This window comes from Haliaeetus albicilla, chromosome 15, assembly GCF_947461875.1.
Source record: "Haliaeetus albicilla chromosome 15, bHalAlb1.1, whole genome shotgun sequence".
In the NCBI taxonomy this organism is placed as follows: domain Eukaryota; kingdom Metazoa; phylum Chordata; class Aves; order Accipitriformes; family Accipitridae; genus Haliaeetus; species Haliaeetus albicilla.
Window position 1 is genome coordinate 35,203,046 of NC_091497.1, and position 25,942 is coordinate 35,228,987.

At 43.9% G+C, this 25,942-nt stretch overlaps 1 protein-coding gene across 1 annotated transcript in view; it reads left to right on the top strand.

The window, feature by feature from the left end:
* The window catches only part of FOXO1 (forkhead box O1), a 66,513-nt gene that overhangs the window by 33,633 nt on the left and 6,938 nt on the right, over positions 1–25,942 (top strand). The gene's annotated exons all lie outside the window — the stretch shown is intronic.

Consider the following 25,942-nt stretch of genomic DNA (forward strand, 5'->3'; position numbering starts at 1 on the left):
GATGGACGTCCCTGGGGATGTAGAGGGAGTGAGGAGAGGCTTCCTGCTGTTCAGAGCTCCTCAGATGCATGCTCATAGCTGTCTGGGCCTATTGAGGGTGATGTAAACTTTACCCATAGAGTATCTCAAATACAGCTTGCAGTGACTGCGTCTGAATGCTGTTTTTCTAAGTAGAGAGACAGTAACGTCTCAACCCATCTGCTCTTCAGCCTGTCCTGTGCTCTGTGAAGAAGTCGTTGTTTGATGACTACAGTCTGCAGGGAAAGTCCATTGTCTCACCGCAACCTGCTCCAGAGCAGCGTAAACCAAAGCTGTGCTGGGCCAGCTGTTTCAAGGGGTGGATCGAGTACGTTTGAGCCGCAGTGACATGGTTTTGGAAGGCTCGGACAGTGATGAGTCAGTGTCCAAGATGGTTTGGGAACATGAGGCCCCATGTAATTTTCCATTTAAGTGTTTGAAAGTCTTTCATGCTTTTCATAAAACACGGAGAGTGCAATTCCTTTGGAATTGCTGTGGGCCAAGCTGTCAAAAGAGGACAGAGGCACCATGGATCAAACTGCTGTTTAAGACAGGGTACGTGACCATCCCTCCTGTGGCAGTGCTAGAGTCTCCAGGGCATATAAGATGACCGTCAGTGGAGATAAGCTAAGGGAGAGGTCACAGAATCACAGGGTAGTTGAGACAGGGAGATTGTCTAGTCCAGCCCCTTGCTCACAGCTGGATCTGCTGGGGCTGTGCTTAGGACGAGGTCCAGTTGGGTTTTGAATATCTCCAAGGGTAAAGACTCTGCAGCCTCTCTGGGCAACTTTTGCCACTGTTTGACCACTGTCACAATAAAGGTGTTTTTTCTTAAAACACGGAAATGGTGATCCCCTAGGGAAATGGGGAGATAGTGCCAGGGACCTGATGAAAGCAAATGACCACTTTCATTTTTGCTAAAGGATCTGAAGCACATTTCAAACAAATATGAGATCACTGTTGAGAAGCCAGAAGCTGCTCTGTGTTTGCACTGTGTCCCTAACCATGAGAAAAGCACCATGCTTGTGTCCATTCACAGCGTGGTTGCACAGATGGCACCCCATATCCCTTACTGGGCTGTGCCTCATCCTGCCTAACCACCTCCTCCCCGCTCCTCTGTCTGTCGCGTCAGATCTGAGTGTCTCATCTTCACTTTCAGGGCCTCATTTAACCCACCGTTATTTTCCCTTCCACTTTTACTCACTCCTGTGATGTTCACGCCAGCCTCTAGTTTGCCTGCAGTATCTGTCTCCATTGCCTACTTGAGGCATCTGTACAAAACCGGTTTTGGTGGTCTCTTGTTGGAGAGAAAGCTTCCACAAAACTGCTTCATTATCCTCATTCAAAAGCCTATTTCAAGTCTTTGTAGTGTTTTAAAGACCTTGGTAACAGGCTGGGTTGCTGGTGTGCTCCTACTATTCCCTTGCAGATGCACGTTCCCTCATTGTTCAACGTTACGCTGCTCCCATACCACGGCTTGTCTGTTGCTGTACTCTCCTGTCTCAGGTTGAAACCCCTTGCCTGAGAGGCCACTGTTTCCCTCCCTCTGCAGAAGGCCCAGTACAGTAGGACACAATCCCTACGTTGACGGGATAATCCATAACACAAGAAAATGATGGTAGATCTATGATGTAGAGACCTGATTTGTTACCTTGGTGAACTTGGACGAACAGCTCCCTTGTGTGGAGAGCTCTGTGGTCCAAAGGGTACAGAGCCAGGTTTAAGGGTTAGAAGTGAAAACATATAAAGGGGGACAACAGAAGAATCTTAAGTAGTCTTGGAAGGTGACCTCTGTTAGGTGGAGATGTCTGAACTCTTAAAAATGCTACAGCCTGGCCTTGGTTTGAGTGGGAGGGGAACAGCTGTGGGGTGATTTGATCTCTGCAAAGATGCTCTGCAACAGTTTGGGCAGGATTATCAAGGAAGATCAGCCAGATGAAGCCCACAGAAAACAAAACAGAGCAAGGTTGGTTGCTGGGAATTTTGGCATAACTCCACGTGTACTCCAGTGTACTTCATCCCTGGCTTTTGGGCAATACGCTGCCCAAATCATCCTTGTGCTTGTGGTGGCAAGAAGCTGCCTGTGGTTGGGCTGGAGGCAGGGAAAAGTAATGAAGTTGCTGAGGGGTTGATGTGGTCCTGTTGGCTGCGGTGTCATGACCAGCTGAATTTGGGGACCATTGGTGTTACCCTGTCTTGTCTGTGGTTGTGTTTGTAGTGCAAAGTACCCACAAGTTGGCAAGATTAGGTGGCTGTGAGTACAGTGACTGCTGTAATAAATTTTTCTAGAAGATGTTTTTCCCTCTTTCGAGAGGTGTAATATAGGTAACATCGCTATATAGAGAAAGTGAGTCATCTTGTTGCGTTAATACAGAAAATGAATTTTTCTTTCTACCTTCTTACAATGTATCATCTATCTGTGGCCTAAAGCAGAAGTATGTTCTTGCCATGATTGAGGTACTACAGAAGTAAATGACACTGAAGTTAAATGAATCAATTTAAAAGTAAAGTCACCTTTATAGTTGGATGCAGAAAGATGTCTCATCACAGCTGTGCTTATGAGTTTTACTAGCAGTAAATCAAACTTCGGGATATGTTACTAGTCATACAGACACAGCAACAGTTAAACATTGGCTTTGAGTATCTGAGCTCTTTTTTAAGGGTTGCTCTCCATTATGAAATAACTTCTGACTGAACTGAGGGTTAGTAGTGATTTATCATTAAGATTACTTTTACACCGATGGCTCTAAAATGCTAGTTTTAATGTACTTAGTATTTCTAAAAGGTTGGAATTTCTAAGAAATATATTTCTGGTTATTTTTTGTTCTTACTGCAATGCCCAGATGCAAAATTAAGAAAGGTGGTAGAAGGTCGTTCTTTTGCTGTTAGAAGTTAAGCATATAGGAGCTCACTTGCTTGTCTTCAGCTGCTCTGTGGACAGGAGGTCTCAGGATGAGTGTGAAGCTGCCCGTGTCCTCCTACAGCTGGTATTTGCATGCACGTGCATGCTTCAGGGGTCTGTCTTCTGCCTTCCCCTGTACCAAAGGAAGTCATCTTCAGTTTACTGGTTTTTAAGCTCATCCAGTTTTGCTGAACTTTGGCCCCCAGTGAGATAGGAAGGGTGCAGTATGCAATAAGGTCTTACTTGATCATGTTGCCATCTCTCCTCTTTAGCAGGGAACCTTCTTCCCACTTCCCTTGAAATCTAGAACTTCTGAAGCAGAGTTTGTGTGTCCATGGGGTCCAGCAGGACTACAGACTTGTAATTTGATTTTGGTTTGTCACTGAATGACCCTTCCCAAGCTTCTCTTCTAAAGAAAAAAAATATGAGGTGGAGTCGGGCTATTTATCACTGGCCTTTGAGTCCCTGCAGGTTTTCTTGTGCTCATGTAGGTAGTTTCCTTATTCCTTATTTGAACTGTGCAAAGCTGCATGTTTTGTTTTTCTCATTTAGCCTAATTTTTCAAGAAAGAAAAGAGAAGATCTTTAAAGAATTTTTTTTTAAACTCTGATAGAAAATTTGGCATGTAATACTGCTTGTCCTGAGTAAGCAGGTTGTTTAATAGATCCAATGAACACTTATTTAGATACAGTAAGTATGGCAGAGAGCCTTGCCTCTGAATTCAGGCATATCTCTTGGCAGCAGTAATCTGTACTGTCATCTGCAGATTCTGTCCAGTGATTTGTCGTGCTCAGAACAAAGTTATATTGGATGAGCATTAATTCAAGCCTTCTTGTGTGTGTGTCTTTTTTAAGATAAATTTGCAGTGCCGCTTAAAGAAGCCTTAAATGTGTTGAAGCAACAAAAATTGCATGTAACTATCCAATGCGAATAAGTGTTGTTGGTCAAAGTAAAGAATATGATGGAGAGCAAGTAAAACGCTGGAAAGTGGTTAGTTTCTAAAGTCATCAGCTTGACGCATTATTGTTGATGTTTTGGGGGGCAGAAACTAAGGTTTGGTCCAATTGTCATTTGAACTAATTATATGTTGAGAATAGCGTATACTTTAGACAACTGTTGTGGTAACACCAACAGCTTTGCTTTTTCTTGAATATTCAGGTTTGTAAGCTGGAAGTTTGCACTATGTCAGAGAATGAATAAACTTCAGTGTGTGGCTTTGTAATTATTACAACCGAAAATATAGGTGTGTACTGTATCTGCTGATGTTATGAGGTGCTGAGTTTGTTTTCTGTTCCTCTTACCACATTCCTTTGGGCTCTGTTGAGTATGACCAAGCTTTTAGTTTAAGCCCTGATTTTTATGTCATCTCTTAAGCTTAAAAAAAACAAAACAAAAGTTTCATTAACTTCATATACAGAGGGAAATGTGGAGGGGAAGAAAGGAAAGGGAGGGCACTGTTTGCTTATGTGCACCAGATTGTAATGCTCTCTGTTATCATGAAATGTCATTATCCCATTCTTGTTTCACTTCTCCTTCCCCCATATCCCTATTGCATTTTTAAGACTTTTATGCAAAATACGTCAAGCCAGTTATTTAATCATCTTAACGGAAAAGTTTGGTCTCGGTTGAGTGCTGAATTTCAAAAAAAATTGTATTAGCTTTTTCATCTCAGGCTAGAACTGTTAATGTGTGCCTGTCTCCTACCAAACATGACTAGCTTTGCATAGCCTTTGTGAACAGTATTTATATATATTTGAAGTTGGCCATTGCCAAGGAAGACAAGCTAACAGTGAAAAATTTGTTGAAGGCTCTAGATTCTAGGGATAGGAAATATATTGACTAAATATGCCTTTTAAAACAAGGATCCATTTTTTTTTTACTCTTGTTTCAAAATATCCTGGAATTCCCTGTCGGTTCAGTAGCTATTGACGGTAACAACAAAAAAAATACAGTAACCATGGTTGTCTGGCTAAGTAAGGTTCTCGAAACCAAACAGAGCCTTGAAAGCAGTGCGTCCCAGACCCCAGGAATCATTCAAAAAAAGGTCAGTACTGTCCAATGAACTTTGCTTCTGATTCCCCTTAAAAAAGGGGAGGAGGAGAAATAACCCGCAGGTCTTAAATTCCTCCATCCCTGTTTATAAGAGTAGTCTCAGCAGACATCTGTTTCAGTTGTGGTGCAGTCATGCACCGGTGCTCGCCCCACCAAAGCGTGGCACGTCTCTGTGCCTCAGTTCACACAGCGCCTGCCCCGGTGCTTTGGCTTTGGGGAGGGCGAGCGTTTTGGAGGTGGTCCCAGCTGTGCCTCGCCAGGCTGAGAGACCCGACCAGCGTCCCCACATCTCCAGCCGCAGGCAGAGATGTTCCTGGCCCTGTTTGATGGGGTGGTCCCTCTCCTGCTGCAGCTCAGAGCCCCTGTAGATGGTGGCCATGCAATTTTGGGGCTGCCCCGATGCTCAGGTTCGAGTCCATGGGCAGTAAAATGGCTGGCCACCCCGTAGCCTGCCATTTTCTGGGTTACGTGGCCAGGATGTTGGACTTGGTTGCATTCCCCCAGTCTTGTGTATTTAGCTGAAGCTCAGACTTCAGAGGCTTGTGGTTAGCAAGTGTCTCGTGTGTGTGGCGAGGGTGGGACCCTGGGGAGGGACTGCAGTGCCCTGCTAAGTGAACATCCAGTTTTTGTTTGAATTTAACTCTTATTTTTGGAACCATGGGTGACTTATTCTTGGAACCCCGTTTTTCAGAAACCCATCTGCACGCAACGTTGCCAGGATTTCTGGTACAAATATTTTGTCATTTGCTCTTGAGACAATCTGTTGTTTCAGTCCTGGATGAAGTTTTGTAATATGTTACTTGAGATATCATGGAAAAATATCTAAGTGGTGGTGTAACCTTCTAGGTGAAAACACAAGGTTATAAATTTTTTTAGTAGAAAATTGATTATTTGGTTTTATCAATGAACAAAACCTATAGAATCTTTTTAAAAAAACCACCAAGACTCTAGTGCACCTATTCTTTCCATATTTGATTGCAGCAGTAGAGTTAGAAGTGAGCCACCTTTTCTTTTCCAAGGAATATTTGGAGTTCTCACATTTGGTGCTCATTTTGCTCCATCCTTTCTCACTGATTTCACATGCTCAGAGCATTCATTGTGCCTGGAAGCCTATTTGTTTTAATTTGATCTTTTCCTGTAGAGACAGAGCTCATTCCCTTCACTAGTGCCTCCCTTAGTGTATGTACAAAATCCTGCCTTTGCTAGACAGCGATACAGCAGAAGAGTTGGTGAGAACTTTTAGAAGTTGGAGGTTTAAAAACAAGGCTCAATCTTTACTTTTGAATGACAATGCTTATTCTTTATCAGACTCGTGTGATGCTGGACAAATTTCTCCATTTCCCCACCCATATATATGTGTACAGAGATAGATGGTACTTTGGTGTGCTGTTTCAATAACAAATGGCGGTATGCTGCAAATTAATTTCTTTCAGAACCTAGTCTGAATACTCTGAGTCTTACAGCCAACAATGTTGGGTTATTAGCGTTGACCCTTCTGGTGTTGCCAACAATGTGATCTCCCCTTGGGTGATCATGTAGGGGGCACAGGAAGATATTGTAGGCTGGTTGCTCATGGTAACACCATGAGTAGCTACATCAAGGGGTAACTGCTGAAATTCTGTTTACTGGGATGATTTTTATTTATTTATTTATTTATTTTTTAATTTTTTTATTTTACTTTTCAGTCTTCAGATGTTTGTATTGTCCTCTTTTTCTTCCAACCCCAGAGAATGAAATGGAAAAGTCCCCTAATAAGGAGGATGTCAGGAGAACTGTTTTTTGTCACTGAGTAGGAAAGAAAGGGGAATAAATGCACTTGCAATGGTTGATACTGGGGTGTGTATGTGTTTACCTGTTCTCCTGGCTCTCCTATTTAATTGGCAGTCTCTGAAAAGTTAAATCCCCAAACTAGCAAATGGTTTAAGGTTTGAAATGAATGGAAAAAAAGTCTCAGTCTTCCAAAATAGCCTTCTGGAGGTGAATCTCATGGAACTTGCAGATGGGCAGGTCCAAAACCTTGGCAAGCAGCTCCAAGATGCTATGGAAGAAAACTCTAATTAGGGGTTAGGTCAGCTTTGTGTGTTTGGGAAAGCTGTTGCAGATGAGGTTTCTAACTGTAAAGAGAGAAGGATCTCCTCCCGCTCCAAAACTGGAGCACGAGTCGAGTGGTTGCCAGGTTTATTTTGGCAGAAGAAGCATTGGAGGTGGTGGCTGATGCTAAAGGTGTGCTAAGAAAAGCTCCTTTCCACAATGAGCGGCTTTAAGTTTGAGAACACTTCGCATACCCCTAAAATTCATGTAGAGTCTTTACGAATACTGTTCCTTTTGGCACTTGCCCCTCTCCCCATTCCTATAGCTGGGCCTAGGAGCAGGCAAGCGGTGCTCCTTGCTTGGCCATTGCCAAGCAATTCTTCCTCCTGGTGCTTCGCTCACCCTTGTTTTGCTCTCTGGATACCATGTGCCTGGCAAGCTTTCAAGCTCTGGTAGCTCCTCCATGCAGGAGAGGTGGGCAGGTCTGACAGCACGTAGCTTTGCTGGTGTACCTAACTTTCACTTGTCTTCTTCCTGCAAAATAAATAAATAATTGACGCGTGAAGGGGAAAAGCGTGGGAGGAAAAATGTCAGGAAATTCAAAGGTGAAGCTATTTCCTCCCTCAGTAATATTTTTCTTCTGCATGTTGTTTCTTCTCTTCAAACAATGGGGTGAGTTTGAATCCATTCTTAACTATCAGCCTTGCCATTGTTTATTCTTAAATCCTTTCATGTGTGTGACGGACCTCAGGAAAAACCCACACTTCCATTGTGAGTCCTCTGGGCAGGCTCTCTGTAGTACAGTGCCAGTACAACAGGGCTCCAGTCCTCCTTTGGGGTGCCCGAGTGCCAAGGAATTAATCTTAACGACGAAGCACATAATGTGCATGATTTAAAGGTGTAGGCTGTGAAATTTGGTAACTCTGGCAAAGCTTAGTTTTTTAAATAACAAATAAATAGCCCAGATACTCAGAACAAGGAGCTCCGATGTTACTTACTTAAGCGTAACGGTGTTTGTTAACATTTTGCGTGTGTTTGTGTGTATGCAGACACTTGCATTTGGGGGAAGGGGTGTTTTGCTGAAACAGGTGAAAGTTAGTTCTGTAGTATAAAACAGGAAGCAGATGGGTACTAATTAAAGCCCTGTTGATGATAAAAGGGTGACTGAGCTTTTGAAGCAGCTGCTTTCCTAATTTTATATATAGCTGGTATGTACTTCGTATAAGAGACGGCCTCCCCACACTTCATTGTTTTCGTGAAGCCGGAGGAAATGCGTGTACATGTGCGTGCGTGCTGCCGCGGCTGAGGGATGGTGCTTGCAGTGCTTGCTGTTTGCTTCCTTCTCTGCACTAGACAAAATGGTGTTTTCCGAACATCTGACAAGGGTGCCAGGCACCTTTTCGTCTCCCTCCTCTTCTCGCTCAGCCTTTCCACACGGGAGTAGGTGCCGGGCTGGCAGGAACACCTATTAGCAGTGGTGCTGCAGATAAGGGAGGGCAGCTTACTGCACGTTGCAGGTTTTTGTGTCTTGAATCATCGGGGAGAGCATCTGGGAGAGAAAGTTACTCTTCATGGCCATTTGTTGCTGCTCAGTTAGTAGACTTTTGCAAAGTGGTTAAGGCAGTCAACAACCAAAATACCAGTGAGGGTGTCAGCCTCCTCTGTGTGTGACCTGCGATCATCATTATGGTCTTTAATGTTCACAAGTACTCTTTATACTGCCTATACTGCCTTTTCTCTTATCTTGGGGCTCCTAGGATGGATAATAAACTCATCTTCCAAAAAAAAAGGAAACAAAAATATTCAAGCATATTGTATTGACATGTAGGCAAAGGAAAAATAGCACCATAGCAGAGCAGATCTTCATATGGTAGAACTAGCAACATTAACTATAGTATTTTAATGTCCTCAACAGAAAATGAGTGCTGGACGCAGAGAAATGGATGGTAAGTTTCTGTTGACTTCAGTTTTGTCCATATATTGAATTGTTGGAACCTGTTACTGGCAGCTTTTGCTGCTGGGAATTGGTGTGTGGGAATTGGTTTCTTCATTGGGGAAAGTGCCAGTGTTCAGTCCTGGTGTTGGAGATGTCATCATTCTGGTAGAAATAAACTTGGTGTAGGCAGGAGGAGAAAGAGGAGGAGGAAAATTTTGGTAAGCGACGGGATTGAGTCTGCTAACATGCAGGTTCAGGGGATGGCAGCTGAGGTGTGGAGGAGTATCTTCTGTATGGGGAAACTCTTGCTGCATTGGCCCCATTTCTTAGCGAGCCGTGCTTGGGAATCAGGATTGCGTTCGGCTGAAGCTCTCGTAGGGATGCTCTCTCTGGGTGTCTATTTGAAGCAGCAGCCTTTCTATTTTGAAGCTGCTGCTGAGGCTGCAGGTTCCTGATTTCATCTGAAGCAGAAACAGCTTAATTTGAGTGGCTTTGGTGCTACGACCCCAGAAGCCCACCACTGCCTTGGAGGAGCCGGACAACCCAAAGTGTTCAGGGAAGAGTTGCCTGGTTCAGCAGCCAACACTCCTTCCCTCGGCATTGCCAAGCGACTGGTATCTGCTATGGCTCGTTGAGCAGCTATGATGAAACTGCTGTACAATATGAGTCATGGTCTTTAAATCCTTCTCTGTTAATGCTGTTAGTGGGGGTTATTCCCCCCATGTCTTTTCACTCTTGTGGGAAGATGACCACAAGCTGGCAGAGCTTCCTAGCCTGGGACCTGCTTTTGTTTGTTCCCTGCATGTGAGGGGCTGACAGGCCTTTCCATAGGAATGATCCCCAAAGCCCCTTGCCCCTCATAGCAGGAATGAGAGGAGGCAGCTGATGAGTCCACCTCTTTTCCTGCCCCTTGCTAACATTGCTGATGGGTTAGTGGATGCCCCCTTCTAAACTGTGCACTTGTCTGCTACTGTATCTCTCCCCGGCTCCTAGCAGCTGCAAGGAGAACCACCAGGTCCCAAAGTGCATGGAAGAATGGCAATGTCGCCTTCTCCATTGGACAATATGTCGCTCGGGGGGGGGTTCTTACTCTGAAGTCATCTGGGTTGTCTTCATTTCTGGTTACAGGCTCAGTGAGTTGTTGTGCTGCATCACTACAACCAGAACTATTTGCTGGAGTTTACCAGGTGCCAGAACCTGGTCCGGGAGAGCTTTCCTTCGTGCACAGACTGCAGGGTTATGAATTCTCCTCTGCAGTATCGGTTTCCTAAATGTTCTGTTTTTTATGACCCCTCAGTGTTTGTCAAGAAGCTGTTGCCGTTTCAGTGTACTTTGACATCGTACTTGTGTTAATCTCCTTTGGCCTTATCCTTTAAATCAGCCTTCTGACAAAGTCTGGGGGCTGGGTTTAATCTTAGGTAGTTCTTACTCTTTTTCTAGAGTCAGCAACTTAAAATTGTCTATCTTCTTCCTGTGGTGAAGGTGTATTTAAGCCAGGATTACAAGAAAGCCAGTGCAATCAGAGAGAGGACATTTGACTGCCACTACCTCCTCGAGCTGCCTTCTAAAGGATTTTAAAAGTATTTTGGAGGCCCTAAGAGTCTGTGGGCTTCAAGCTGAGAACAGCTACAGTAGAAAGGATGTGAATTTGCCAACAGACTTGACGAAAAAATTAAAAATCTGTATGGTTAAGACTATTTGAGAAGCGGGCAGTCTCTGTGGCAATGCGGAGGAGTCATGCAAGCCAATGCAAAAGTTGCAGTGTGCCCTTAGCTGTGCCAGGAAGCAAGCGCCTTGTCACTGCTGCTCTCTGGCAAGTTCTTTCTTAGGGTAAAAGGCCTTTAAGCCTGCTTTAAATGTGTTGCTGTGGCTTTTATTAGCTAGCCATACTGCATAGAAGTCGCTGGAGCTGGGGGATTTGTATGAATCACAGAGTTCTCTACAATTCTCCTTAGGGGGGAATGTGTCTCTTAATGCTTTGGTTGATCACGCTTGATCTTGAATGTTTTCACATTTAAATACTTAACACGAAAATAGATGGAAATAGGTGAGAATTGCTAAAAATTCCATCTTTTCTGTTTAAAATATCACTTAATTTTTTTTAAAGAGCTGTAGAGCCCAGAGATTTGTATTTTTGTTGTCAAAATCACTCAGCTGCTACTCTCCTTGGAAAATCAGTCAAATGTATTGAATGTGTATGTGTGTGTGGGATGGCTGCTGCTGTTAGACAAACTTTGAGCAAGATAACTCTGAGCTTCCTTATCAGATGCCCCAGAGATGCCTGGCATTGAAGGAAGTAGGCAGCAGTGGAGGAGTGAATGAGGGAGGGGTCCTTGAATAATTGATGGAGGAGGAAAGGAGGATTGAGGCTATGGCTGTTTTGCCAGTTTCCATTATTTGAGCTTGATGTGCGCAATGTGTTTTTGAGTGGTAGGTCCTGAACTCAGCTGATGCCTTGAGCATTTCATTAAAAGGAGTGACTAAGGGGGTACTAGACTTTGTTAAAATAGTAATTGGTGCCTAGATATCTTCAAGGTACTAGGTCCAGATCCTTCAGTCATTGCTCCAAAGCTGAGTTTTGAAAGTACCCTTTTTTACAAAGCCACTCTTGGAAGAAATGTTCTTCTTTCCTTCAGCTCCCTCCCATTCCTAGGTAAGTAGGGAACACGTAGTTAAATCAGAGCAGTTGTTAGTTGTAGTCCTTTTAAGAGATACAAACTTGATCTTGCGGCAAACAACAACTAGCTTGTAAATGTTGAGGTCAAGACTCTGCCCTGTGAGCAGATAATTATGCTGTTGTTATCTTTGATTTTATTACTTTTACTCCAGAGGGGAAATAGGGAGTAAGGGAAGAGGAAGGGACAGAGAAAGGGTAGGGTAAGTAAGCTTTCCTATTATTATTTAAGGCCAAGCACTGTGAAGTAGATACATTCGATATTGCTCAAGTGTAAAAGCAGATAAACTGCAATTATTTATGTTTATTCTCAACTTCTACCACTGCTTTTTTGAACCTTCGGATACCAACTTTGTCAGAGAGAGGTGCCAGTACAATATTGCTCTGTTGGAGAGGCTCCTTTGTAACTTTATCGAGCTGGCATACTTCAATTTAATATAAAAGAAAAGTAGAGACTGGTGATGCCTGGTGTCAAGCCTGGCATACATACAACTGGTGATGGGAGAGAAAGGGAAGAAAAATTAATTGATGCACATAGTCTTATCTTTAGGAAAACTACCTTTGCCCCAACTATTATTGCCCAGTTGGCTATAATTGGGCTCAGCTCAATCCCCAGTTGCTATGTTTCAGGGGCTGACAGCAACTTTCGAACTTTACAGCTCAGAAAGGTCCATGAGCTCTTCTGATTTACAGACAAGCAGATCTGCTCTTTCTTGCATGTCTCCTTGTACTTTAGTTACACACTTGAAATTCGGGGATGGGAGAAGGAGTTCTTCTGTTGTTGCTGGTTTGCCAGAATTGTTCTGCAGGTAAGTTGGTAAATGTGTTCCACCTTCAAAAGAAGGATATTTTTGGATGGCTGTAGTCCACAGAGGTTTGCTTGGGTAGACTGTAGATGTCTGTGGGGAGAGGGAGTTAGCTTGCCAGGCACCTTTATTTTTGAGTCAGTAGTCTGTATTTTCCTAGAAAATGAGATATTTCAAAGTTCATGTTAGGGGGATCCAAAATAAGGTAGTTTTAGGTGGGGTCATTCACGCTGCCTTTCGAGAACAGAAAGGGTTGGTTTCTTGAGCCCGTGTGCTTGGAGGACTTGAGGCATGAATATGATGTTATGTCAAAACTCAGACTCTTAAATTTTGAAGAAATATTTTTCACAAAGATGGCCAAAGGAAAACATGTAGTGAAACAGTCATGTTTCTTTCCTCTTATTTATTGGGATTCTTAAGACTTCTCTAGCAGAGGAGAGGCAGAAATCTTGCTGCATGAGAATTGAATGCTTGAAAGATAATGTCCAACTTAATCCTATAGAAAAAACCCTTGAGACAGTCCTGAAATGCAGTTCTGTAATTTCTACTTTGGCGCATAGGCTGTTTTGTATGAATTGTGTGACTTTTGGAATGGTGTGTCTCTGTTTTTTCTAATCCAGAGGGCATATTCTTAGGAGTCACAACGGGTTAGTATTCATGTCCACAGCAGACTGTGATCCTGATGAGCAGCAGGGATGGCATGTAGTTCAAAGTCTCTTTTCTAGCTCTCTGCCTTAGTGTCAGGGTGAATGTTAACAAACAGTGCCTTGCTGGGGCTCTGCCTCTTCCAGCAGTGTTACCTGCAATACCTGGTTGCGTGTGAGCTGACTCCAAAAGAACTTTGTTGGTTTTCCTATGATTTCAAAACCAACCTTCAGCAAATACGGTTACTTTATGTTCTGCTCTTTTTTTTACGTCCAGTTTCTTGCTCCTTTTTGTTTGTGTTTTGTTCTGAGCATGCTTGTGAGCCAAATCCTAGCTGTGTTTACAGGTTGCAAGGCTGTGTGAAATTATGAATTATCTTCTTGCTGTTGTAAGTCAGCGGCAGACAGGAAGAAAGTTGAAAATACTGAATAGGTAGCATATTGCTGCGTAGGCACTTAATGTTGTTACAGTGTGATATAAGTTAAAATATTGCTTATTTCCTCTTTGCTGTTCAAAACAACCTGAAGCATGTTATGACCAGGATCTAAACAATAACTGAAAAAGTAAAAACAAACGTTTTAACAGAGAAGGGCATGGCCTGCCAAATACTCTGCGTAATTTATGACTACATGAATAATCAACAAACAAAATACTTGAAAACACCTGACTTTCTGGGGGAAGACTTTAATTTCTTTTAAAACAAAATGAAAATGTGGAAACATTCCCTGTAATATCTTCAAAACTGAAAATAATCCAAAAATTAAACAAGAGCAGCAAGGGCTGCAGTGTCTGCTGGAGTTTGCCAGCAGTTTAACGAATCTGTGGACATAAACCCATAGATGTATCAATGACGAATTATTATAAAACTTTCTAAACAAACTTGGCTAGATAAATAATATTGGAAAACATGCCTCAGTAAACATGCTTTTTCTCCTGCTTCATCCTTGTTTTTAGAGAGGCCCGTATGTGATCCACAGAATAACTTAACTTCCTGTGTCTTGATAGCTATTGCAAATGACAGCTCCTACTGCTGACATTCCTGCTATTTTTAATCTGATGTAAGTTTGTGTCCTGTAATATTTTTTTTATTTATTTTTTGCAACAAGTGCCCCATTGTGACCTAGCAAGCCCATTAGGTCAAGAAAGAGCTTGCACATCTTTGGAGCTGCACAGGGGGCTGTGCTGCTTCTTTCTCTGAACATCTGCAAGAGGAAAACTAAGCTGTGGTACTTGAAAGAAGCAAAAGCTGTGAGAAGGAGACAAATACTAAGCAAGTCCCTGTAGTGTGTCTTAAGACTTCCTTGTTGCAGCCCTTTGAATTGATGAGGGCATTTTAGCTCCCCGTCTCGGCAGCGCTTTTGCCATAATGCTTCAGTGCACGTCCAGAGAAAGCTGGAGGAAAGCTCCCGAACCATCCTCATCTTTGGGCAAAGGCACGGGAGGGATGGGAGGCCCATGGCAGCCTTTGGGATTGCAAAGCCGGATGTTGCAGTCCTTAAATCTGAATAACTAGCCAGGCAGGCTCAGGCTGCCCAGTTACCCATGGGCTTTTCGCTGAGGGGGGATGGGAGCAATGATGGTGAAGTTTGCACCAAGTGAAGACTGTGGCCTCCAGGAGGAGGGAGCCCAATCTGAAAGTTGATAAGAGCTTTTGTGAGTTTGTGGTGTTAGTGAAGGGGGGTGGGAGGCTGTTCAAAAACAGTGTTTTCTTCTCTGAACCGATGAGGGTGATGGCAGTGTCCTTCCTGGGACACCTCCTGTTGCACCTGGCAGTGCCCAGTGCGCCCAGAGCCTCCTTGTGTCAGGCTCTGTCCAGGGCAATGGGAGAATGGGTGAGGTCTGCACTGAGCAGCCGTGGTGAGGCCAGTCTCCTTGCATATATCAAATGGAGAGAAATAGTAATGAGGGGAGATTAATTAGTCCTAGTTAGCAGGAGAAAAATAGCACCCAAAAAGCCTAACAAAGCTCATTTTTGCATAACAGCATCCCTCTCTGGGAGCTATCTTAGTTTGTGTCCAGCATGGTCCTGCACGTCTCTAGCAGCAGGTGTGTATGTAAAAGGTCCCAAGCCACAATGGTATAGCTTATTTGCCTTTTTATTGTCCTCATTGTAATATTTTACTGTTTTAAAAAAAATGGATGTTTGGGTATTGTGATGAATGGTGATGCACCAGAGCTCTTGGGCTTTACCCTGTTAGCTCCATTCTTGTCATTAAAAACATGGCTTTTCCTTGTCCTTTTTAATTTTCTTGTTTGGGAAGGAGGAAAGCAAGTAAATACAGAGCTGATGGTTTAAGTCACTGTTGCCAGATGACATTCTATGGGAATGTGGACTTGCCAGTATGCAGACTGTAAACAGTCCTTTGATTTAATAAGGGTCTGTTAAGTACAGAGCACAGCCTACAGTAGTGAGGGAATAGGAATGCTTCCAAAATGGGTGTGAGGGAAGAAATTACACTTTAGATTTCCCTCCTCTGTGTGCCCAGCTTGCTCTGAGAAATAGTACTCTGCCTCCCGTAGCCTACTGAAAGTTGTAAGCGTGTCTGGGGGCAACTTGGTTCAGAGTTGGTGCTGCACATTTTGCAAGATTGGGCGACTGTGGCTTTATAATGCTGAACAGCTGTCATAAAAACCAGTGATGAGTGCCAGCGTTTCTTGAAACTGCAGCCTGGAGAATGTCACGGAAAGCAGCGTTCGAGAGGAAGATGCTGGCATGAACAGTGCAACCACCCGTCAGGAGTCCTCTGAGTCCTGAGACCCTCTTGTGAGAAAATAAACTAAAAACCCTTTAAGTATAAACCACACCTTACATGAAAGAGGGTGGCTGGAACTGGCCAGAGAGTGGAGAGGGGTAATGCGCACTGTAATATAGCTTAAGGCTTTAATGAAATTTGGATGAGGGTTTTTTGTGGGCATTGTAGTAGTAAATCATGTTATATAAAGTCTACTAGGCTATGGGAGCAAGCTTGAATTGGAAAAGCTCTCCTGAAGAGAGTGTGCTGGTGGTCTGGCATGCTTCTGTGTTGGGGGAAAAAAGTACGAAGGCAAACTGTGTTTAAAGAAGCTGAGTAGAAACACAATACCTAGTATACGTGCTGCCTCTTCAGAATGTACAAAAAAGAGTAACTGGAAATCGGTACTTGCTTCTTGTAACTTCGGGGTAAAGAACAAGTATGAAAAACAGAACAGAAATACAAATGAACAAATATTGGCTGCATAAGGCAATATCCTTTATCTACGTATTTGCAGATGATGCAGTAGTTTAAAGAGAACTTAAATCTGATCCTGTTTAAGCTATTTTAATAAAATATTCTGCTAATATTTTGTTAACAAGGTATTTTCTTTTTATATATGAGACAGATAAAGGGAGAATTGGCTAGAGGTAGAATAGTAAAAGCGGTGGCTTTATACACTGGACGTACAAAAGAAACTAGAGGAAAGAGAAATGTCCCTGTTGTAACCAAGAGAAACCGAGGAAAGACGACCGCAACATCAGATATTTACAACATTAGGTGAAATCCAGAGGGTGGTTGTTATTTTTAAGCTGACACTGTCCCTTACAAATGTGGAACCTTCAGCATCTTTACCACTAGATGCAGTAAAGAGTCTCTAAGGATGCACTAAACTAAACAAAAAATCCCACTGAACTCTGGGGGTTTTTTTGTTTTTGTAGTTTTGGGGACTATACTAAAGTTTTGCTAGCCTATCCTTGCACTTGCTGTAGTCAAAATAAAGATCAAATGCATAGTGAGATGTAGCGTAAGATATTGTTCGACCTGTAAATGGAAGGCTTTGCCCTTCTTTTTACAAGACTTGCAGTTTCCTTCAGCCAGGGATTTCCTGTGGGGCACAGCTAACCCTGCTGCAAAGGAAGCTTGCTGCTTTCATTGACTGTTTGTTTCTGAAAAACTAGTATTCAGTGACACCCGTGTCCAGAGAATTTGAGTCCTTTGCTTGCTAAAGCAAAAGGCTCCCTCTGCTATGCTAGTACAAGTGTAATAAGGAGATGTATTTCTTTCTTTTTTTTTTTCCCAATCTACACAAAGACTCAGTCAACCCAACTTTTTATATTATTGCATCTGTACATCCCCCTTGGTATGTTGCTTCCCAAGGTAAGAAATACACACAGGCTTGGTGCCTTTCCTGCAAATAAGCAGACATCTCTACTGCCCATGTCAGATGTTGTAGGAGTTGTGGGCGCAGTGCTGCAGGTGTGCTTGGCTCTGTCTGTGGATCCATGGCTGCAAACTTGCAGCTGCTCCTTCTCCTTGTCCCTAAGGAGAGGTCTGCAGTCAGGCGGTGGGCGTTGTTGCAGTGAAGTAAATCCTCAAGCCTCTCCAGCCCCGGCTAGCCCATGGGGAGCACAGCGAATGGGGCAAGTGTCATGGGCTTAGCCCATGTCTCCAGTGCATCCTGCTTTGCTTTACCAGCTTTACCAGGCTTTACCAGCCTCAGTTTTAAACTTATTTTCCACTGTTCCGGGTAGCCCATTGCTTGTAAATTCATCAGGTCGTGACAATCATTCCAACCCCTTAGATTGTCAGTGATTTTGTGAAAGCAAATAATCTTGATCCATGAAGATGAAGAGGAGTTGTGTGGCTCCCTAGTAAAGCATCCAACTGAAGCCAAACATTTAGGGTTAAGTCTGCTTGTGCCTTTACCTAAGCAAGTGGCCAATGACTGCTTTGGTCATTATGCAGGGCTTTTAGCATGTAAAGATTATGTGACTTCTCAGGCAGAGGTCTTTCCAATTGTTTCACTTATCCTATTAATGTTTTCGGAGTAATCATACCTGGTTTTCTCTCTCTTTTTTTTTTTTTTTTTTTTTAAATTCTTGGGAGTTCTCTGCATGTCCATGAAGGCCAATGCAAAAAATTAACCCTATTTTCAGACTATGATATTACTTACCTCTCTGGTTTACACTGAGACTTTGGCCTATTTCTCACCTTATTGCCTCTTATTGGTGAGAACTTGTTTCTAGTGCTCCTTTTAAGATGATCTGCTGGTCTAATTACTATTGATATATTTAGCATGCATACACATTTGTACCTCTTCACTAGAGCTAATGAATGTCAATAAAAGGCAGCTTAGTTTTAGAAAGAAAAAAAAGGGGGAAGCTTTCTATAAACAGTGCTGTAGTCTTTGTGATGAATTGGGTGTAACCATGGAGAGTGGCAGAGGTGAAACAGGCTGTCTGTTAAACAGGAAACGAGTGATTAACATTTTTTGTCCTACTGATCATAATTATTCCCACTGGCTGAAAAAAAATAAACACCCCTTAGTCTCTCTTTACTATAGTCGCAGAATAAAATTTAAAGCTATTAGTCATTCTGGCATTGTACGGATGAACTGCTACTTTATTACTCCAAATTTTTTGTTTATTTATTTAAAAAAAACTTTGCTTACAATTGTGATTCACGTTTTCCTTGCAATAACCTGCTTGTGCTCTGCATTCAAGGACAGCCTTGCATCAAACCATTACCGCTGCTGCGGTGCCTGTGTCCCCTGTACAGTTGCATTCCTGGTTGGCACATTAGAACCTGCACTGAATAATTGTAAGAGGGCTACCTGCCCGTCATGAATTGCAGCAGCCTTCCTCACGGCTTATTGCACTACAGATAATTTTAATGGTTGTAATCCCTTTGAAGAGCACACATTAGCAGTGGTGCATGGTGCTAATCTTGACTGCACTGTCATTTGGTATGGCACTGGCATATCTGCAGGTGTTCTCTCGCTTACCTTTCTTGAACAAAAGATATATTTTTCTTGTGCATGTGGTGGCCTATATTCTGTGGGACTCTTTTGAAAGTCATTAATTGTATCCCTGACCTCTGATCGTTTATTAATTGAATCCTTTACCAGCTTTTCTATGATAACACCTGGGACTGATGTCAGGGCACCCAGGTTATGCATGCGTCCTCCTACTTTGCTATTTTTGCGTTACTGATGTTAATTGCAGCACAGGCTGCTTGCAAAGGCCAGAGGTCTGAGACCGCTTAAAGAGGGAGGAGAAGAGGCTCCAGTTATAAGGGCATCCTGACTTTGAGATGTTCCTCTTCAGTGAGGCCCCAGTGTTGGCCTGTATCACTAGTGAACTTGGGAAATGCTTCTTCATCATAAGCTATATATGTACATAGGCATATATATGTGTGTGTTGCATATTTCTGGAAAACAGGAATGTTTATTTACAAATATGGAACCCTTATATTTGTCAAACACTTGTTTTACATCTGTTGGAATAGAAAGCTTACAGCATCAGTTTTGTAAAGGCAGTATTAGGATTTGTCTGGATCACCAAATACGTAGTTATCCCTGCTAGCTTTGAATATTTTTCATATGATATTTATTTCTTCCCTTATTTTCTACACCTGACAAGTTTTGTTTTATCCTGATGGCTATTTTGCCTTTCTTTTTTTTTTTTTTTTTTTTAAATAACACTGTTCTGCCTTCTTATTGTTGCCTTTTTTTCACCCCTGAAAACAGGTAGGTTTTAAACAAACCTATTGGCTGTCTTGGCTTCCCAGATAATTTTACCAGAGAGGGAGGAAGTTCCATTTGACAAATCCCTTTTAAAAATCTCACAATTTTCATATGCATCTTCGTCTGTTGTTTTTCCTAATCAGTGTCACTTAGTTTCCTTGGCTTTGAAATGCTAGCAAATGTTTATATATTTGGTGTATGCTGTGTTGATATTATATCACGCCTGTATTGTGGTTGTAGGAATAAATGTAGTTATAAAATGGAGTATTGGCACTGATGTAGGCGATCGTTAACCTAGTTGTGGCTCTGTCTCTCTCTTGGATGGAAGTTTTGGTTGGGGTGTGGAACAGTATCCCAGGTGTGTGCTTGCCCTGTGCGTATACTGCTCATACTATGCTTTACCTTGTTCATGGTTTCTACGCTCATTCTTTCTAAATGCCTGTGTAGGGAAAGTAGGCAGGTGTTATCATCTCATTAGAAATGTCCAAACTGCCATTATGGAAAAGTGCTTCAAAGGAGTCTGCCTAGAATGAAGAGGAGGGTATCTGGGGATAGCAATTTGGAATTGCTTAAATATGTGTCAGTAGAGTTGCCAGTTCTGACACGTAAGTATGCATAGCCAAGTCCCTTAAACATCAATGTCTGGAGCTGTGCATGTATTTTCTGCTACTACATACCATGTTCCAGAGGAGAAAGCTCCGGTGGTTGTGAAATCCTGTCCAGTCCTTGGTGCCACGTGTGGCAGCAGGATGCAGCCTGGAGGATGGCCAAGCCCCTTTGGTGTCCAAAGATTTTTAGTCTTCTACAGCTGTGAGAAGGAAGTGTAGGAGAGTATAAATCTGCAGACTTAACTGCAGAATGTGCAGGACTTAGATTAAAGCCACTGATATGTGGTCATGGGAGACCCCCCTCCCAACAGGAGAGACATGTAGAGACCATATAGTGATAACATACAGTCTGTCCCATTCTTGCACATTCATGCATGGAACAAGGGATGCATTGCTGAAATCTTATAAAATAAAACAGTCTATGAAAGTATCTCCATGTTTGGAGATGGTGTTTCATGGGTCGTGGTCTGGGAAAGGCTCTTGCTATGCCACCATCTGTAGTCAAAAGCACAGAGAAACAGTGCAAAGTCCCTCTAGTAAGATTGAAGTGTTTCTGCACTTTTTCCAGCTGACACTTCTTAACTGTATTAACAGTGCAGGACAAAACTGAAGTCAAACAAAAGCACACCCCCCCCCCCCAAGAACAAAGGACCCAAAAAAGCATGACCTGTTTGGGAGGAAATCCTGTCCTTCCACCTTCATGCAGCTGCAGGTGGCACATTGCCAGCATCTTCTAAATGTGACTCTTTGACCTGAGGCTAAGTGACATGCTTTCTGTCCATGCTCTTACCTGACAATGGAGAAGGTTTCTGAGCTGTGATCAAAGAATGCTACAATTGGGGCAAAGATAACTATTTCGTTACCATTTGAAGCCTCTGACACTGCAGTCAGATGTGCGGTTGTGTTGGTGAACACTGTAGGTACCAGGAACCCTTTTAAGAGAGAAATGGGGCTAAGGCTGTTTATGAACAAGCGTGCTATCTGTTGACCAAACGCTTTTGAGTGTCCAACGCTAGCTCCAAGGCAAACCCAAGCTCCATGTGCAGCATCTGCATCTGAGCTTTTTGTATCTCATAGTCATTAGATAAGACAAACAGGATTGCCTTACACCAGACTGTTGTACCAAAGGAAATTCTGGTACATCTGGAGTTATCCATGTTCTCTTTCCTCCTTAGCCTCCTCACCCTGCCCCTGCAAACTTAGCAGGGTGGTTGGAAACCACAGCAAAGAGGATGCCGGCAGTGTAACCATTCCAAGGAGACCTGTCTGTTTCACCAGGTGTGGTCTAGCTTAGCCTTGCATAGATGCTGCGTGGTGCCACTTGCCACAGTTAGCCCCTGCTGCTGCTGTCCAGCTGTTAATGCTGAAGGAACCCTGAGCGAGTGTGCTGGTGACCTTCCTGTCCTTTGCATGCTTTCCTTGGAGTTTTTTTTCATGACTTCTTTTTAGAGTGGTGCTTGCCGCTGAGGCTCCAAGAGGACGGTGATTTGAACTTCTGGACCTGCTGTAGAGTCACCATATACAGACCTTGAGAGGCAGGACTGATGTCCTCTGTAACAGCATATGGAAATGCTGGGGTTTTCCCTTCTCTGCTCCAGAGCTTTTGCTTTGGTGTTGTCTCCGCAGAGAGATTCTGCTTGTTCTGAATCCTGCTGTAAGCTGTCAGTAACAGGACACGCTAACACAGCTGGCTCATGTGCCAGCCACCACTGCTTGTAGCAGTCAGCTCTCAGCAGTGATGATGTTAGCTGATGGGTCTCTGAACTTCTCTCCTACCGGTGCTCAACCCTGACTTTTTTGCCAAGCGTGTTCCTATTGCAATATTCTCCAACTGTCAGTTAAAATAAAATAAATAAATAAAATCCCTTTTTTTCTTTTTTTGAATTGTGATTATCTTAGAGGGTCATGGCAGAAGCAGTCTTGAGTGTCGTATTCCCTGAAAGTTTCTCTCCAGCTTCCAAATCTGTTTCAGATATTATTTGGAGAGATCTGAGAAGTACAGTCAGATACTGTGCCCCAATCTGTATTTGCAGCCATTTGAGCTGATGGTAGGGCAAGCTGACCAGCAACATACGTAGACTGTCCCTTTGGATGAGGTGTAGGAAGCAGTGGACTGCTGAGATGTCTTCTGAATGAATGGGCAGTCATTAGGCTGTTAATTTTAATAGAAATGCTTGACCTGTGTATTATGGAAGCAGTCTTGCTCTTACAGCCTCTGGCTTTGTTATGGCGGCCTCTGCCTCCAGAGGCCAACTCCTTCTGCCTTTGTTACTAGTTACTGGTGAATGTCTTTTCTGAGATGCCATGGCGTGCTTTATTGCAATACCATCAGCATATCCACTCTGGTGGCAAATCCACTCATTTTTGTGAAGTGTGTCGACTGTTGCATCCATTTCTTGCTCTCCCTTTTGGCGGCTGTCACAGCACTGTGCCTGAATGGGTGCTGCCTGTGCCCGTGTGTGAGGGTGTGAGCATGGGAGAGACCATGGGCACTTGTAGATGCTTTTACAAAGTCTGGGTCTTGCAGCTCCCTGGATACTCACAGCTCCACAGTTAGATCCTGCTTGGAGAGCTTTGCGGTGATGTTAAACAGGAGCTCTGCAGCAGGAGCTCTGCTCTGCTTCCCTCTCCCTTGCATGCTCCAAGGGCTGGGGTGGAGGAAAGACAGCCAGCGTGACTGTATGGTCTCACTTCAGTAAGTACAGGCATACAAAGTTCTCAAGTTTAACAAAGCAACTGTGTTTTCAGGTGTTTCTCTTCAGTAAAACATCAAAACAACTTACTGAAAAAATAATCAAATACCTCAACTTTAATTGTAAGGGGGTATGATTTTTTTTCAGCAATTAGTCGGGTTAAACTTAAGTTGCATGTTTTAGTATGAATATCGTGGGTTTAAATGCAGTATTAGATACCAGCAGAGCTACTTGCACCCAGGGATTAAATGGCTGAGACATTTATTTCTTTAATTGTTTTAAAACGTAAAGGAGTTTGAGGTTTTTTGTTGTTTAGAAGAGTGGCAAGCAGGGCGTTCTCGCAGCAGTGCTGTTCGGCTGTAGGAAATGTTGGAAATGCAGCTGAATGATATAAATGTGTAGATTCAAAGGATCATTTTCTTGGCTTCACGAGTTTTATTAGCTGGTATGTGCTCATCACATTGTATTTAGCAGATACTGGTTTTGCATATTTTGGCTCTTAAATCAGCGAGTAGCAATAAGCATATCCACAGTTCCTGGTCCGCGTGCTAAAGTATGGCATGAAGTCGGTTCACAGACCAAACGGGAGCGGAGGCTCTCTGCGCTTTATCTCAAAGGTGGAAAATCAATCCCAGGAAACACCCCACAGGTGGCAGCAGCCCTGCTGCCGTCCTGACGAGGTTTTGATAAAATTCCAGCGCGGATGCTGTCAGAGCGATCTGGTGTGCGTCGCCCCTGCGCGGAAACCCGCCTCGAAATGCGGCCGCGTGCTTTTCGCGTCATTCGGGCCAGGTTTGGGGAGGTTTTGCTTCCAAGTCCCGCTGAAAGCTGGGTCTGAAGGCGTCTTACGGTGTGACAGGGCCGGCGGTGCCGCGGAGCACGCCGGCCGCTGACAGCCGTGCCGCTCCTCCGGCTGCCAAGATCCACTGCTGAAACTATACTTTTTTATCAGGTCATGTTTGTGTCTGGCAAAGATTTGTAGACACAACATCATTAACAGCAGTGCATATTTTCACAAGATTTACCTCTTCAACACTTTTTCCAAGTTAGTAAATCATAGCTTCTTTAATGTCCTGCTGGCTGCGTGAAAAACAGGAATTTATGTAACAAGCTCTGGGCCGCAAACCTTTTCCTGTTAGGAAAAATTTTTTTTTTCATTGCTGGCAGAGTTAGGAGACAGCTCTGTTACTCAAAGAGCGACCTCAGATGTCCTCAGTACAATAATACCAGATTATAACATTTTTGATGACTAAGGAATAGCAGCAATTTCTTAAATATTTAACACTTCTGTTGCAGAGAAGAAGGGACTGAGCCTTAGCACGGTATTTTCTCTGCCTGATGTTTTATGTGTTTGATATGCCTGTTTTGATAGTAAACAGTAAGCCTGAGCCAGCTGGGTATGTTTACAAAATACAGTAAAAAAATGAACTGGCGCAGGAGGTTTTTTAATCAACAGACGTGCAGAACAACTTTCTTGCGACATTTCTAGAGCTGGACTTGTGTCAGCCGGGGATTCGGCCGCAGCCTGTGAGTGAAAACAACGGGCTGCGCCAGGCCGGCCTCGCGAGGCTTCTCCCTCAGCCCCTGGGGCCGCGGGCAAGCCCAAAGGAGGGTTTTCAGGCTTACCCTCCCGATGTGTCAGCTGCACCTGGCGAAAATAAAAGTCCAAGGCCTTCCCTAATGCCCCGTAGCTAGGTAGAGGATGAGACTTTGATTGCAGGGTTACCTGCAGCGAAGAGAGACAGTCCTGCGTTAATTAGTTAATGGGAGAACGACTTCCTTTCAAAACTGCGTAAGGGAACGCTCAAATTGTTGCTGGCGTTTGTTTAACTGGGGTAATTTGTTAAAGGTGGTTCTTCGGAGGGAAGGAGAGGTTGGACAGGCTTCTGAGGTGGGGCACGCGGTTTGACGCCCTGCTGCGCTGGTTGAAGAGCGAGCTGCGGCGGGGCCACATTCTGCCATCTTCTGCCGCCCAAGAGCGCCTCGTGCCCCTCTTCGGGCTGAAGCCGCCCTCCTGGCGGGGTAGTCTCGGCAGACGGCTGCCTGTCAGGTGCTAGAGGACCGTCACGCCTCCTTGCTGCCCTCGTCTTGCCGAAGGTCTCCTCTTGGACCCCCGAGTGACCAGTCCCGGCGAGCTCTGCAGGTGGCCAGGCCCCTTCGGCTGGCTGGCTTCTCGTGGTCCACAGCGTGTCATGGCCCTCGCAGGGAATTTGAGCCTCTCGTCTCTGATCTAGGCCAGGCCCTACGAGGTGACCGTTTTCACCTGGTGTGCCTCCTCACGGTCTTTGCTCCTTTTCTTCTGGCAGCTTATGGGCAGTGGGGAAAGAGGCGCAGCTTTGAGAAAGCGGACGTACACAGGAGGACAGGTAGAGTAGAGAAGATGAGGGAAGACATTTCTGGAGATGCTGCTGTCACAGGCAGCACTCTGGGTTGGGAAATAGAGCAAAAAGCAGCCAGAGAGCAGAGCGGTGGCTGTGTCCCTCCTCCTCTGGTTTGCCTCACGAGGCACGCAAAACTCCCTGAGCTGTATCATCCTCATGGTTTGCTCTTGTAGTGGGTCTTGGGGGTCAGGTTAAAAACTTAAGATAGATGGGAGGAAAAAGGTAGGAAAACGGGAAAGACAGAACAGGGTTTTGGTAGGTCTGGTAACCATTTAGTGTTTTGAGATAATTGGCCTACTGGCCTGCTGGTCAAGATCAGCCTGGCTACTGCTTTCTAGAAACGGTCTTTCCATTTTTGCTCCCCCAAATTTTTCTTTGGACAACTTGCTAAAAATGACTATGAATGGAAGGCAGCTACTGCATCACCGACTTCTCTGCCATTGAGCTCTAATTTCTAGTTTACCCATTTCATGTGTTGTTTTGTGGTTCCCTCCTACTTGTTCTACACGAACTGCAGTCCTAGTGCAGACCCTGGGACCCCATGTAGACTGTGCTACTGTCTCACCCTCCTGCCAACTCCCGTGGCTGCCTGCTTCAGCACTCTTAGAACTTGTGGCCTTTGTTAGCAATTATGTCAAAATATAGGACAGCTTTTCTGTTGATATAATGTTCTTTACATGTGCTCAGCAGAAAATTACATGAGGAAGAAAAATGCT